At 41.8% G+C, this 12,436-nt stretch overlaps 1 protein-coding gene across 2 annotated transcripts in view; it reads right to left on the bottom strand.

Annotated features, from left to right (window-relative positions):
• UPP2 (uridine phosphorylase 2) overlaps positions 1-12,436 on the bottom strand; it is a 52,489-nt gene that overhangs the window by 3,038 nt on the left and 37,015 nt on the right. Inside the window, exon 7 of one of the 2 annotated variants that reach the window (XR_005009584.1) lies at positions 11,982-12,112. The exons of the other annotated variant lie outside the window; for it this stretch is intronic. The gene's annotated coding sequence lies outside the window, so the exon portion shown is untranslated. The remainder of the gene's footprint in view (positions 1-11,981; positions 12,113-12,436) is intronic. 2 annotated transcript variants of the gene reach the window in all.

Below are 12,436 nucleotides of genomic sequence, written 5' to 3'. Positions count from 1 at the left end.
GTTACTTTAAGGCACAGATGCCTTATCAAGGATCCCAGCTATCAAAATGTCACTGAGAAAGTAAGCCAGTCCACTGACCTGAAGATAGTGTGGCATGGGACTCAGAGAGGTCATCCTGGTCCAGGGCCACACAGATATATACAAAGTTGGCAAACATTCAGAGATTCTACAGAGCTAATCATCTGAGTCAAGTTGGATTCATAAGAAAAATAATTCTCCCCCTCCTAACTCCAAACATTTTTGTCGACTGTTCCCCATGCTTGAAATGCTTTCCCTCACACCTCCTGACTTCCTTTGCTACCTTCAGTACTCAGCTCAAATCTTCATACCCCCACCCCCTCCAATAGACCCTTCCCTCTGCTATTATCTGCAATTTTCCCTGTTTATATCTTGAATGTAGGGCAGCTAGGTGGCACAGTGGATAGAGTACCAGGCCTGGAGTCAGGAAGACCTGAGTTCAAACCTGACCTCAGATACACCCTAGCTGTATGACCCTGGGCAAGTCACTTAACTCCATATGCCTTAGCTTCCTCATCTGTAAAATGAGCTGGAGAAGGAAATGGCAAACCATTATCTTTGCCAAGAAAACCCCAAATGGGGACATGAAGAGTCAGACACAACTGAACAACAACAAAATCTTGAATGTACATAGCTGCTCCTGTGTTGTCATCTTCATTGGACTGTGAGCTCCTTGAGAGCAAAGACTGTGTTTTTCACCCTTTGTATTCCCAACACTTAGCACAGTGCTTGGAACATAGTAGGTGCTTAACACATGCCCGTTGTTTAATTGATTCTTAACTGAGCATGATGCAGCACCAAAATGTCTTCCTGGACATTTTGATTTTCCTTAGTTGTTAGTGTTCGCCCACTGCTCTAATTCTCCTGTATAAATTTATATCCCCAAGGAGAATATAAACTCAAGCGCAGGGACTCTTTTTTTTCTTTTCAATTTTGTCTTTGCATTTCCAAACACCTGGCACTGTGACTTCCAATGAGGAAGTACATAACAGATGCTTGTTAGATTGGATTTGGTATTTTCAGCCTTGAGGCCTTCCTCATCATCACACACTTTTCGGGGGTTTGGGCATGTGGTTTCATTGGTGTGAGGGACTCCCTCTACCATGTAAAGAGGGAACTACGCCTCAGCTTGGAAAGTTTGGAGCTGTCAATGAGACATTAGGTGACTTGACACAGCCAGCAAGTGCTGAAGCAGGACTTGAATTCAGATCCTCCCGAATCCAAAACCAGCTCATTACCCACTGTACCACCCTGCTTCTCTGCTTTCCCACTCCTTTTTCCTATGACCATTGTTTAGTGTCTGTCCTGCTGTCCATCCTCTCCTTTATCTAAAGGAATAAGCATTTATATAGTGCTAGAAACTGTGCTGGGCACTTTACAGATATCTCGTTTGATCCTCACAACAACTCACAACAATTATTGCCATTTTATAGTTGAGGAAATTAAGACAGAGGTTGAATGTCTCTCCCAAGATCACACAGCTAGTAAGTGTCTGAGGCTGGATTTGAACTCAGCTTTTCCTGACTCCAGGTCCAGCTTTCTATCCGAAGTGCCACCTAGCTGCCTCAAAACAGGAAAAGTTCTTCTATTCCTGGTCTTTCATGCTGGGAGATCCATCAGGCTAGCCTTTAGAGCAGATAAGCTTTAGTCAAGGGTCTCTTTTCCCCAAGCATTTACATTTGAAGCCTTTTATCCATAAGTGCAGAATAAATAAGGCTACGTAGCTAGATAAAGAAATTTTAGGCAGTTGAAGAGGATTGGTTTTTCTTTGTTCTTATTTTTGTTTTTAAGAGGGAAGTATGAAAGTCTCATGCTGTAACCACTGCAAAGGCAGAGCTGTGACTAAGTGTAAGCCAGGACCTGGGACAAATTCTGTTGGCAGATAGAAGAGGATAGTTGAGATAGATGGTAGACAGAGGTCATGGGATCTGAGGACACTGAGAACTCTAAGGGCAGGGTATCTGAGGGCTGTAAGGCTATAATGTTGATGAAATGGGAAGATCTTCCCCACCCATTAATAGGCCTCACATGGAGCCCATTAAAGGAAGCTTGATTAGGGGAAGCTTGCATGTAGGAAGGCTCACACCTTATGCTAATTTCTAATTAGGCACTGGGTCATGAGTTGTGATGCCCTCTGGCTCTGAGAAGTGTGTATATACTCTGAGGTGAGGTTTTGCTGTGGGGGCTCACTTATGAGGAGGACCTTGTGATTCCCTGGTTGAGACTCCGAGTGGCTCTATGTTCAGAGCTCCCCGACTGCTCAGAGGTAAAGGCTCTCTTGATCCAGTGATTTATGTAAAGGGTATAACAACACTGCTTTGATTTAGACAGTAGAGTCCTGTCTGTTGGTCTTTATTTCTCTACTTGTATTTTCTCTGAGTTTCTGGGTGCTGACTTTTCCTCTGAACTAAGTGAATGATATCTATGTTTAATTAAAGTAAGATTGTTGACCCCTTAAACAGCTATCTTTCTTAGTAAAGCAGATCCAAGAACCCGTGCTAGCGGCCATCCTGTGTATGACAGTATTGTTGCTGTTACAAAGGCTTGGGGTAGAAAAGAAGACTGTGAGCCAGGCACTGAAATTATTGGGGAGAAGGGAGAGTGGCCTAGAGGTCTCCAGATGACAACAAGAAGGATTGGGCCAGATGGAGTGAACGTTCAAGGACTAGAGGTCCTTGTTGAGCAGTGGTGGCAGATGGTAAGTCTAAATGTGGCAGTAGAAAGCAGGTAGTATGCCAACTGGCCCTGTGCTTCAGGAAGGATGAGGAAAGGACCAGCCTGCCTCTAAGAGGGGGTCAAGACACATGCCATTCTCTCTTCTGTTGTCTTTGCTTATTGAAACATTTGTGTAGGTTAAGTCCATAATAATCAAATTTTTTAAAAAGGAAATTAGATGTCAGTGAGTTACTGAAAATGAAGAGACTATAAGAGGAAGAGATCTAAGATCACTGCATCATAGGATGGACTCCCACCCTTGTGATGTAGGCATCTGAGACAAAACCCCAGCTGTTCCCTGCTAGTTCTGGCTCTGTCTGAAAGTCTACCTGCTTTGATTGTTTTAGAGTGCCTGAGAGTGGGGGGAGGGGAAGGGGGACAAGTCTGCAAGGAAGATGTTACCCCAGGATTTGGCAGGGTCGAAGAACTTAATGTCATATTAGTTTCCTAGTCCTGCCTCTGATACATGAGGTAACAAGGTCACGGAGAAGTGCCATCATTGATTGCCTCTTCCCCTGTAAGATGATTTTCAAAAACTAAAAACAAATGGCCTAGCGGAAACTGAAAAGTTATTTCCTCTGTATCTTTTGGAATATTTATCATCTCTCACAATTCATTTCCCCATTCCCAGTGAGGTATTCTTCTTTACTCCAGCCAGCAAGAGGATATCAGAATGAAAAGCATTCTAAGTCAAGGTTCCTCACACCTTTCATTGGATTTAATAAGGTAATGTTAAAAATACTGAATACATTCTGTGTGTTACTAGTATTTGTCAAAGGAAATAATACTTAATTCTACCTTTCCCCTATAAAAGACGCTAAAGCCAAATGATTGTGTGGGCTAGAAACAAGGAGAGACAGAAAATGGAATTTCAGCAAAACTTAATCTTAGACAAACATTAGGCTCAGTGTGTTGTCATGCAGTAGAGTGAGTGGCAAAATGTATTGTCTTCAAAAAACTGAGTGGGAATCGAACTCTCTTATCAGAAGCTCCCAGAGCAAAAGGATTAGCATCTATAATCAGAATTTTACTTTTTTCAGCCAATGGAGATTCAGCCTTGAGAGGAAAAATATCTACACATGTTAAAAAAATTTTTTTTTAAAAGATGTAGGTAGGCAGCTAAAAAGTACTATATGCTATGCATGTAGAATTGCTTAGATTTAGCCTTCAGTTGTAGCACCCTTGGGTGCATTCCCAAGTTCCCCTTCTCCTACTTGCCTGGGAAGTTGATGATGATTAACCAACATAGAGATGTTGGGGGGAGGGATGGATTTTTGGGGGGAAGTGATGATTTCAATTTGGGGCATGTAGAGTTTGAGATGCTGGCAGGACACTCAAATGGAAATAGCCAGCACATAGCTATGGGTGTGGGACTAGAGTTTAGCACATGATTGGAGCTGAGTATTTGGAAGTCATCTTCATAGAGGAGATCATTAAAACCAAGAGTGTAGACGAAATCTATAAGAAAAATAGTGTAATAATAATAATATTAACCATGATAACATATTTCTATGGTATTTTAAGGTTTATAAAGCACTTTTTGGGGGACCAAACCTGTGATTTTATTCATCTAGGAAATTACTGGTAAGGAAACTCTCTTTACCAAGGCAGATTGGAACTAATGAAGAATAAAATGAGCAGAACCAGGAGAATAATTTGTATGAGAACACTGTGAAAACAAACAACTTTGAAAGCTGTAAGAACTATGGTCAATACAATGGCCACTGATAATTTCAGAGGACGGATGATGAAACATGTTGTCTGTTGTAGACAGGATATGGAATGAAACATATTTTTGTGTACAGCCATTGGGGGAATTTGTTTTGCTTGACTATACATATTGTTACAAGAAATTTGCTTTTTTCTCCCCAATGGGATGGGAGATGGGGATAGGAGGAAGGGAGAGAAAATAGATTTCTACTTTATTTTTACAGAGAGGTGAGAGGGTGCTACAGGTTGAAATATTGCATGAACTTTCAGATAAAGTTGCTGCATTATTAGTATTGTCAAACTTTGTTACAAGATACCTCTAACAAAGTGGGAATAAGTGATAAATGTTTGCAGTACAAAAATAAAACATTAATAAAATTGAAAATATTTAAAAAATTAAAAAAGCATATTGGTACCTTCTGACATCTTAGAGTTTTAGAGATTTGTCTGGAGCACTTAGAGGTTAAGTGACTTGACCATGTGTAGCCATAATGGCTTTTGTTTTCTTTGAATGGCTCAGCTTGCCTCATTGAGCCTCTGGACACTGTGGCTTGCTCTTCCGGGGCAGGAGGCCCGGGGAGCATGCCGGGAAGCAGACAGCTTCCTGTGTGAGGAGTCATGGGGCTGGCTGAGGGGAGGTGTTGATGTCTATGCTAGGGGGAGGGGCCAACTCAAGAACCAATCGGCCCTGGTCATTTGGGCGGAGCTTGATGATGTCAGAGACCCTATAAGAGGGGAGAGGACAGCTCGGAGAGTTCTCTCTCTCTTTTCCTTTTCCGGTTGGAGCCAACGACAGTTACAGAGGCAGTTACGACAGTTACGTCAGTTACAGCCACAGCGACAGACACAGCTGAAGCAGGAGCTGCCAGTAGCAGAGCTAACCTACGGGAGAAAGCTGAACAAAGACTTCAGGCCATTACAGCGACAGTTACAGCGACAGTTGGAGCCAGAGGCAGTTACAGAGGCAGTTACGACAGTTACGTCAGTTTCAGGCACAGACACAGCTGAGGCAGGAGCTGCCAGTAGCAGAGCTGATCTACGGGAGGAAGCTGAACAAAGACTTCAGGCCAGTGGGTAATCTTATTACCATCGAGGGGGAAGCATGATTTTGCTTTACGCAATCATGCTTCTCTGTAGCCTCCTGGTTACTCTTGCAAGGCGTACTTATTGGGCCTGGAAGATTTTGATCAACATATCAAAATGGGGCTTCTGGTTCATGGGTTGGTTACTGTGGAGCCTAAATAAATGTTTTGATTCTTCTGCCTTCTACTTTGAGAGTTTCTTATATCCGGCGGTTCCGAACCTTTCAGACATGTTTATGATCCTCTTTGAGATTATAAACTCTGCCCTCCTGATACATTTGGCGTCACGAACAGGATCGCTAGGTATAAGATCTCTATTTAGAAGCAGAACAATTTCAGAGGAAGAGATGAATATCCCAGGATGGGAGGATCCATTTTATTCCTCCCTAGCAAAAGAATTGGCTAAAAAAGCTGGACCCTGTGAAAACTGGGAACCAAGGCTACGGAGAGGAGATCCTAGGGATTTGGAAAAGTGTTTACGAGAAGTTGGGATTCAGTCAGGGGCATCACTATCTAGGCAAAGCTGGATAGTGTTATCAGCCTACCGGCTAGTATACGAAAGATTGAGATTAAGTGAAAGACATGGGGGCACTCCTACCCCACAGGAAGAAGGGGAATCTCAGATAGCAGAAGACCAAACTGACTCAAATGAGAACTTTTCTATTAATGTGGCTAAGAGCAACAGGAGACCAAAAAAGCCCAGAGTGCATTTCAACCCAGCCCAGAAAGAGCCTGACTGCCTGCTTCGTCCTAGCCATGGTGGCAGAGGAAGTGAGTGGGGAGAAAATGAGACAATGTTAGAGGCTGAGGCACAAAACACTACTGGGGTTCAGGATGTGCCTCACACAGAGAATAGGAGATGGTTAAATGATCAGACAAGGGCTCGACCCATACAAAGGAGGAAGACAGAAACCCGAGGTGAAGATTCAGTTACAAGGGAAATTCAGGAAGATTTCTCACCGCAAGAGGTCACAGATATTTTGAGTAGATTCAGCCAAAGAATAGGAGAACCATTGATATCTTGGATGGTAAGACTCAGTGATCAAGGGGCCAGTGGAATATCAGTAGATGGGACAGACTGCATGAGATTCATAGGTATCAGCCATGATCCTCTAGTTCAACAAGCTTTTAGGGAACATCATCAGCAAGGAGATGGTGATAGCAGGACTACTCTGTTGGCATTAGCCGCTGTGGGATGCAATAAGAGATATGATACTGATTCTATGTGGCCCACTGAGCACAGACCCTGGTATTCACTTAGAGATTGTATCATGAGACTAAAGGAGGAGGTAATGAAGACTGCCATTATGATAGGAACTGCAGACAATATTACAATGATCCAATGGGACTGCCTCATAGGAATTTAATAATTAGGACTGCTCCCCCTGCTTATAAACAACTAATTTTGAATTTATTACTTGGAGAAGTAGGGAGCCGTCTTACAACAGTGATAAATAAGATTTTACAGTTATATGACTTAGGTGACTGGGGAAGGGATAGATCTCCTCGAGAGAGAAGAGTGAATAACCAGCAAACTTGGCGCCAAAGGAGAGTAACAAGGAAAGAAATGTTTACTGCTTTATTGAGAGCAGGAGTAGGTTTTGAAATGATAGATGGAATTCCAACCAATGAATTATATAGAATGTACAGAGATAAAGGCCTTGATAACAGGAGAGATAGGGAAATCAGAACTGCTCCTGCAAGCCCACAAGCCACTCAGAGTGAAGGTGACCTTGTGTGATTAACGGATGAAAACTTGTACATTTGGGGAAAGGCTGGGAGGACAATCTTAGTCTCTATCTAGGGTGGGATCCTCTTGGCTTCCTCATTATGTTCCTTTTGAAAAGAAACATTTCCCACCTGAGTTTGGCTCTGATGTTGGATCTTTGCATAACTGAAATCTCAACCAAACTTGAGATGATTTTATTTGAAGAATTATAGTCCATACTTGTCTATTCTTTTTGTCCTTTGTTTTGGCTAACCTTGTTGCTAGTTTTGTTTCCTTCAGGCTTAAGCACCCTGTACTTTCCGGTGACTGCCTAAGCATGTAGCATTCTTGGAATTCCTGCCAGCTTGTTAAAGAAATGACCTCTGGAATGGGACTTTTTGGGGGCAGGGCCATCTCTACATCCAATTTCAGCATGAAGAAGCTATGGAAAATGAGACCTTCACCCCTCACCCCAAGATTTTGAGCCCCAATCGTTCAAGGGGGGTGGAAATGATGATAGTGTTCTGTTTACTTATTTTGTGTTATCCTTGCTGTGTTGTTTTATTGTTATGATATTATTGATCCTATGTAATGGATACAAGGATTTAGGGGTGGACATTTGAATTGTTGATAATTGTTTTGGGGATGATTGATTGAAGAGATTATTTTGCTGGGATCTAGGGGTGGATTGCATTTGAATCGTTAACCAATGTTTGGGAATGTCACTGAATGATATGTTTTGCTTTATAATGAATGATATGTTTTAGTTTCCTTTGTAATTGGATCACAATGTATGTTCTAGGATACATGGCTGATTAGATTATGTATCCTATAACAAGGGGTGGAGTGTAGCCATAATGGCTTTTGTTTTCTTTGAATGGCTCAGCTTGCCTCATTGAGCCTCTGGACACTGTGGCTTGCTCTTCCGGGGCAGGAGGCCCGGGGAGCATGCCGGGAAGCAGACAGCTTCCTGTGTGAGGAGTCATGGGGCTGGCTGAGGGGAGGTGTTGATGTCTATGCTAGGGGGAGGGGCCAACTCAAGAACCAATCGGCCCTGGTCATTTGGGCGGAGCTTGATGATGTCAGAGACCCTATAAGAGGGGAGAGGACAGCTCGGAGAGTTCTCTCTCTCTTTTCCTTTTCCGGTTGGAGCCAACGACAGTTACAGAGGCAGTTACGACAGTTACGTCAGTTACAGCCACAGCGACAGACACAGCTGAAGCAGGAGCTGCCAGTAGCAGAGCTAACCTACGGGAGAAAGCTGAACAAAGACTTCAGGCCATTACAGCGACAGTTACAGCGACAGTTGGAGCCAGAGGCAGTTACAGAGGCAGTTACGACAGTTACGTCAGTTTCAGGCACAGACACAGCTGAGGCAGGAGCTGCCAGTAGCAGAGCTGATCTACGGGAGGAAGCTGAACAAAGACTTCAGGCCAGTGGGTAATCTTATTACCATCGAGGGGGAAGCATGATTTTGCTTTACGCGATCATGCTTCTCTGTAGCCTCCTGGTTACTCTTGCAAGGCGTACTTATTGGGCCTGGAAGATTTTGATCAACATATCAAAATGGGGCTTCTGGTTCATGGGTTGGTTACTGTGGAGCCTAAATAAATGTTTTGATTCTTCTGCCTTCTACTTTGAGAGTTTCTTATATCCGGCGGTTCCGAACCTTTCAGACATGTTTATGATCCTCTTTGAGATTATAAACTCTGCCCTCCTGATACACCATGGCCACACTGCTAGTATTCGACAGAATTTGAACTCAAACCTTCCTGACTCCAAAGCTGTTTCTCTCTCTCTCCAGTAAGCCATGTTTCTTCTGATGGGAGGCATTATTAGCCCCATTTTACAGAGGAGAAAATAGAGGCTCTGACAAGTTAAAGGACTTGCCTATGATCACGTGCCTGACAAGATTAAGTCCTGAGTCTACCACCCTTTCTACTATGCCACACAGCCTCTCAAAATAGAAAGACTAAACCCATTCCTTTCTGAACCTCAGTTTTCTTATCTATAAAATGGAGATGATATAATCCATGGTAACTAACTCGGAGGTGTTTTGTGAGGGTCAAATGTGTGTTAAAAGTATTTGCAAATGGCAAGCCTGATATGAATAGCTTCCTGTAACTCACCCCACCTGAGAGTCTTTCCAACATATTAAGCTCAACATGTCAAAAACCAAAATTATTATTTCCCTACCAAAAAAACTCTCAACTTCTCCTTTTTCCCCTCCCAGTCAACTAGGCTCAAAAGATCAGGCCCATCTGACTTTTCCTTCTCATTCATTCCCCATCCAAGCAGTTGCCAAGCCCTGTTGATTCTACATTTGTCGTCAGCATCTCTGTTTTCAGGTGGATTGGCATCTCTCTTCTCCACCCAACACCCTAACTCAAGTCCTCATTAACCCTCACCTTGACTAGGGTACTAGCCCCCTGATAGATCCCTTCGCTCCAATCCAAACTTCTTCTCACAACTGCTAAAATAATCCTGCCCGGCTAATGAACAGGTCTTACAGTGTCTCTTTGCTCTGTAGAAAAGCTAAATGTTGATTGTGGAGGAAAAGAAAAGGTACGTAGGATAGGACTAAATGGGATAGCCTAGTGGGAGGGAGCTCTAGGCAAGCCAGATGGAGAATAAGGGCCCTGAACCGGAAGAGAGAGGAAGACTAGAAGGGTGATTGGGATTCTTTGAGTATTTAGGAATTCATCAATACTTCATCTTTGGATGGGTCATTTTTAACTATACTCCTATCTGTTGTACTTGTCTCTGTCACTGCCTCCATGCCAGCTTATGTTCTAAAGAATCTAAGATAAAAACACTTTTCTTTCTGATCATGTATTTTTCTTTCTTTCTCTAAGGTACAGGAGTGGGGAGAAAGAATATGTTGATTTAACAACCAAGATTTTGGAGCTGGAAGATACCTTAGAGATTATTTAGTCCAAGTCAATAATCTGGGATCTGGAAACATGCAAAAAAAATTTTAGCCAACTATATTTCAATATAATTGGTTTCCTTTGCAATCTTATGTATTTTATTTGATTCATTTAAATACATGATTCTGAGAAAAGCTCCACAGGCTTCACCAGACCACCCAAGGGGGTCATGACCCACGAGAAGGTCAAGAAGCTCTGGTCTAATCTAACCTCAATGCAGATGAGAAAATGCCAAATCACAGAAGTGGAAAGCCTTGTCCAAGGATTGTATCAGAGCTGGGATATGAAAGAACTCAGGTCTTCTGATTCCAAATCCCAAATGCTTTTCACTACATCATTGCCTTCTATAAGTAACATCCCATACCGATGCTCAGAAATAGATTAAGAAGCTTTATTACATATGCTTTTTAGTTGTAAATTTGTTATGTCTGGAAGTTATATTCTAATCCTACTAGTAGATTTTTAATTTAGCCTCTAAATCTGCCTTGCAGCAATGGAGAAAAGTCATTCTAACAGAGGGTAATAGAAGGTAGGAAATCTTATGAATCAAATTATCAGATAAAAATACCATTTCTTATTTTTTCATTTAGTACAGAACCATACACCCAGTAGGTGCCTGATAAACTATATTTGGTGTCAATGATTTATTTCATGGCACTGAATTTCAAAAAAAGACAGTGGCCACATTAAATACAGATAGTGTAAGGCTTTTGAAATTTCCTGCTTTAACATCCTGCTATGTGGTTATCATTTCCAGCTGTGTGGTAATCATTCTCACCAAAACAAACTTTCTTTTTTTTTTTTTTTTGCTGTGCAAACTTTTTTATCTGGAGCTTCCCAAGTAGATCTAATATAGTGCATAAATTTGCTTTAAAACAATTTTTCATGGGTGAGCTGGTGAATTATTTTCGAAAGGATATTTAAGATAATGGGAGGCAGTTTGGCATTTAGTTCAGTCCCATAAACATTTATGAAGTGCCTACTGTATACAAGGAGCTGAGCTAAGCACTGGAGATATAGACAATTTCACTTCTGCTCTTAAAGAGTTCACAATCAAATGTGAAAAAATTTGTGCACAAATAACTAAGTCCAAGCAAACTACAATAAGAAATAAATTATACAATTTATGTGGAGGGAGAATTTTTTTTCACCTGCAAGTGCCAGGGCAATCATCATGGAATAAGTACTATTTGAGTTGGTCCTTGAATCAAAAGAGAGAGAGTTCAAAGAAGAAGGGCAAAGCCCATTTCAGACATAAATGATGGCATGGGCAAAGGCATGGAAATGAGAGAGGAAAAAAATGCGATGCAGGGAAAGAAAATAGTCTATTTGCTTGGAATATAGAGTATAAGAAAGAAATTAGCATAAGATTGGGAGCCAGAATGTGGAGGGCCTTGAACACCACAATCTGGAATTTACACTTTATCCATTAGTTAGTTGGAAGCCATTGAAAGTTGGGTTTTTCGCTTGTTTGTTTTGTTTTTTTCCCATAGTAGAGTAGTGATACCATGGGGAGTGGTTAGGAAGATAAGCGAACAGTGATGTGAAGGATATGTAATTGGGAGGAGATAAAGGATACAGTTATGCTTAGCAAGCATGCCTATTTGTTCTTGTGAGGAGCTGACTCCATTATGCCCAGTTTGCATGACTAGGGCTCAGTTAAATAGAGGAGGATCTGGGAAGAGGTGGAGTGTCAGAGCTTCTTTTCATTGGATAAATCCACATTAAATACATTCCTTAAGCTAGCAAGACAGCACAATAACCCAGAGAGTGGCAGAGCTAGAACATAAACAATTGTCTCTTCTCTAAAATACATACAGAAGCCAGTACTTCCTCATATTCTGTCTTCATGAAGATGAGGAGGGGATTGTGACACTGCCAAGTTGAACTTTCTCAGATCCTGAACCTTCTTGTTGACCAGGACTTAGCATAGTCGTTAACAGTGCCATCTGGTGGTTGGAGACATAATGGAGAAGGGAGAGACTGGAGGCCAAAAGACCACTTAGGGAATATATTAAATAATTTCAGGTAAGAAAAAAATGCAAGCCTGAATTAAATTAGTTGCCATACATATGGAAATAAAGGAATGGATAGAAGAAATATTATAGCGGTAGAATCAACAAAAACTGGCAATAAATTGGATGTATGGAGTGAAGGAGATTGAAGAATGAAAGAAGACTAAGAGATTACATGGTAGGTAGGCTAAGAGGACTGTAGCACCATCAACAGAAACAGGAAAGTTGGAATATCAGATATGTTTTAGCGAGAATGTG

Source organism: Trichosurus vulpecula, chromosome 2 (genome assembly GCF_011100635.1).
Source record: "Trichosurus vulpecula isolate mTriVul1 chromosome 2, mTriVul1.pri, whole genome shotgun sequence".
NCBI classification, from domain to species: domain Eukaryota; kingdom Metazoa; phylum Chordata; class Mammalia; order Diprotodontia; family Phalangeridae; genus Trichosurus; species Trichosurus vulpecula.
This window is presented reverse-complemented; position numbering and strand designations above follow the sequence as displayed.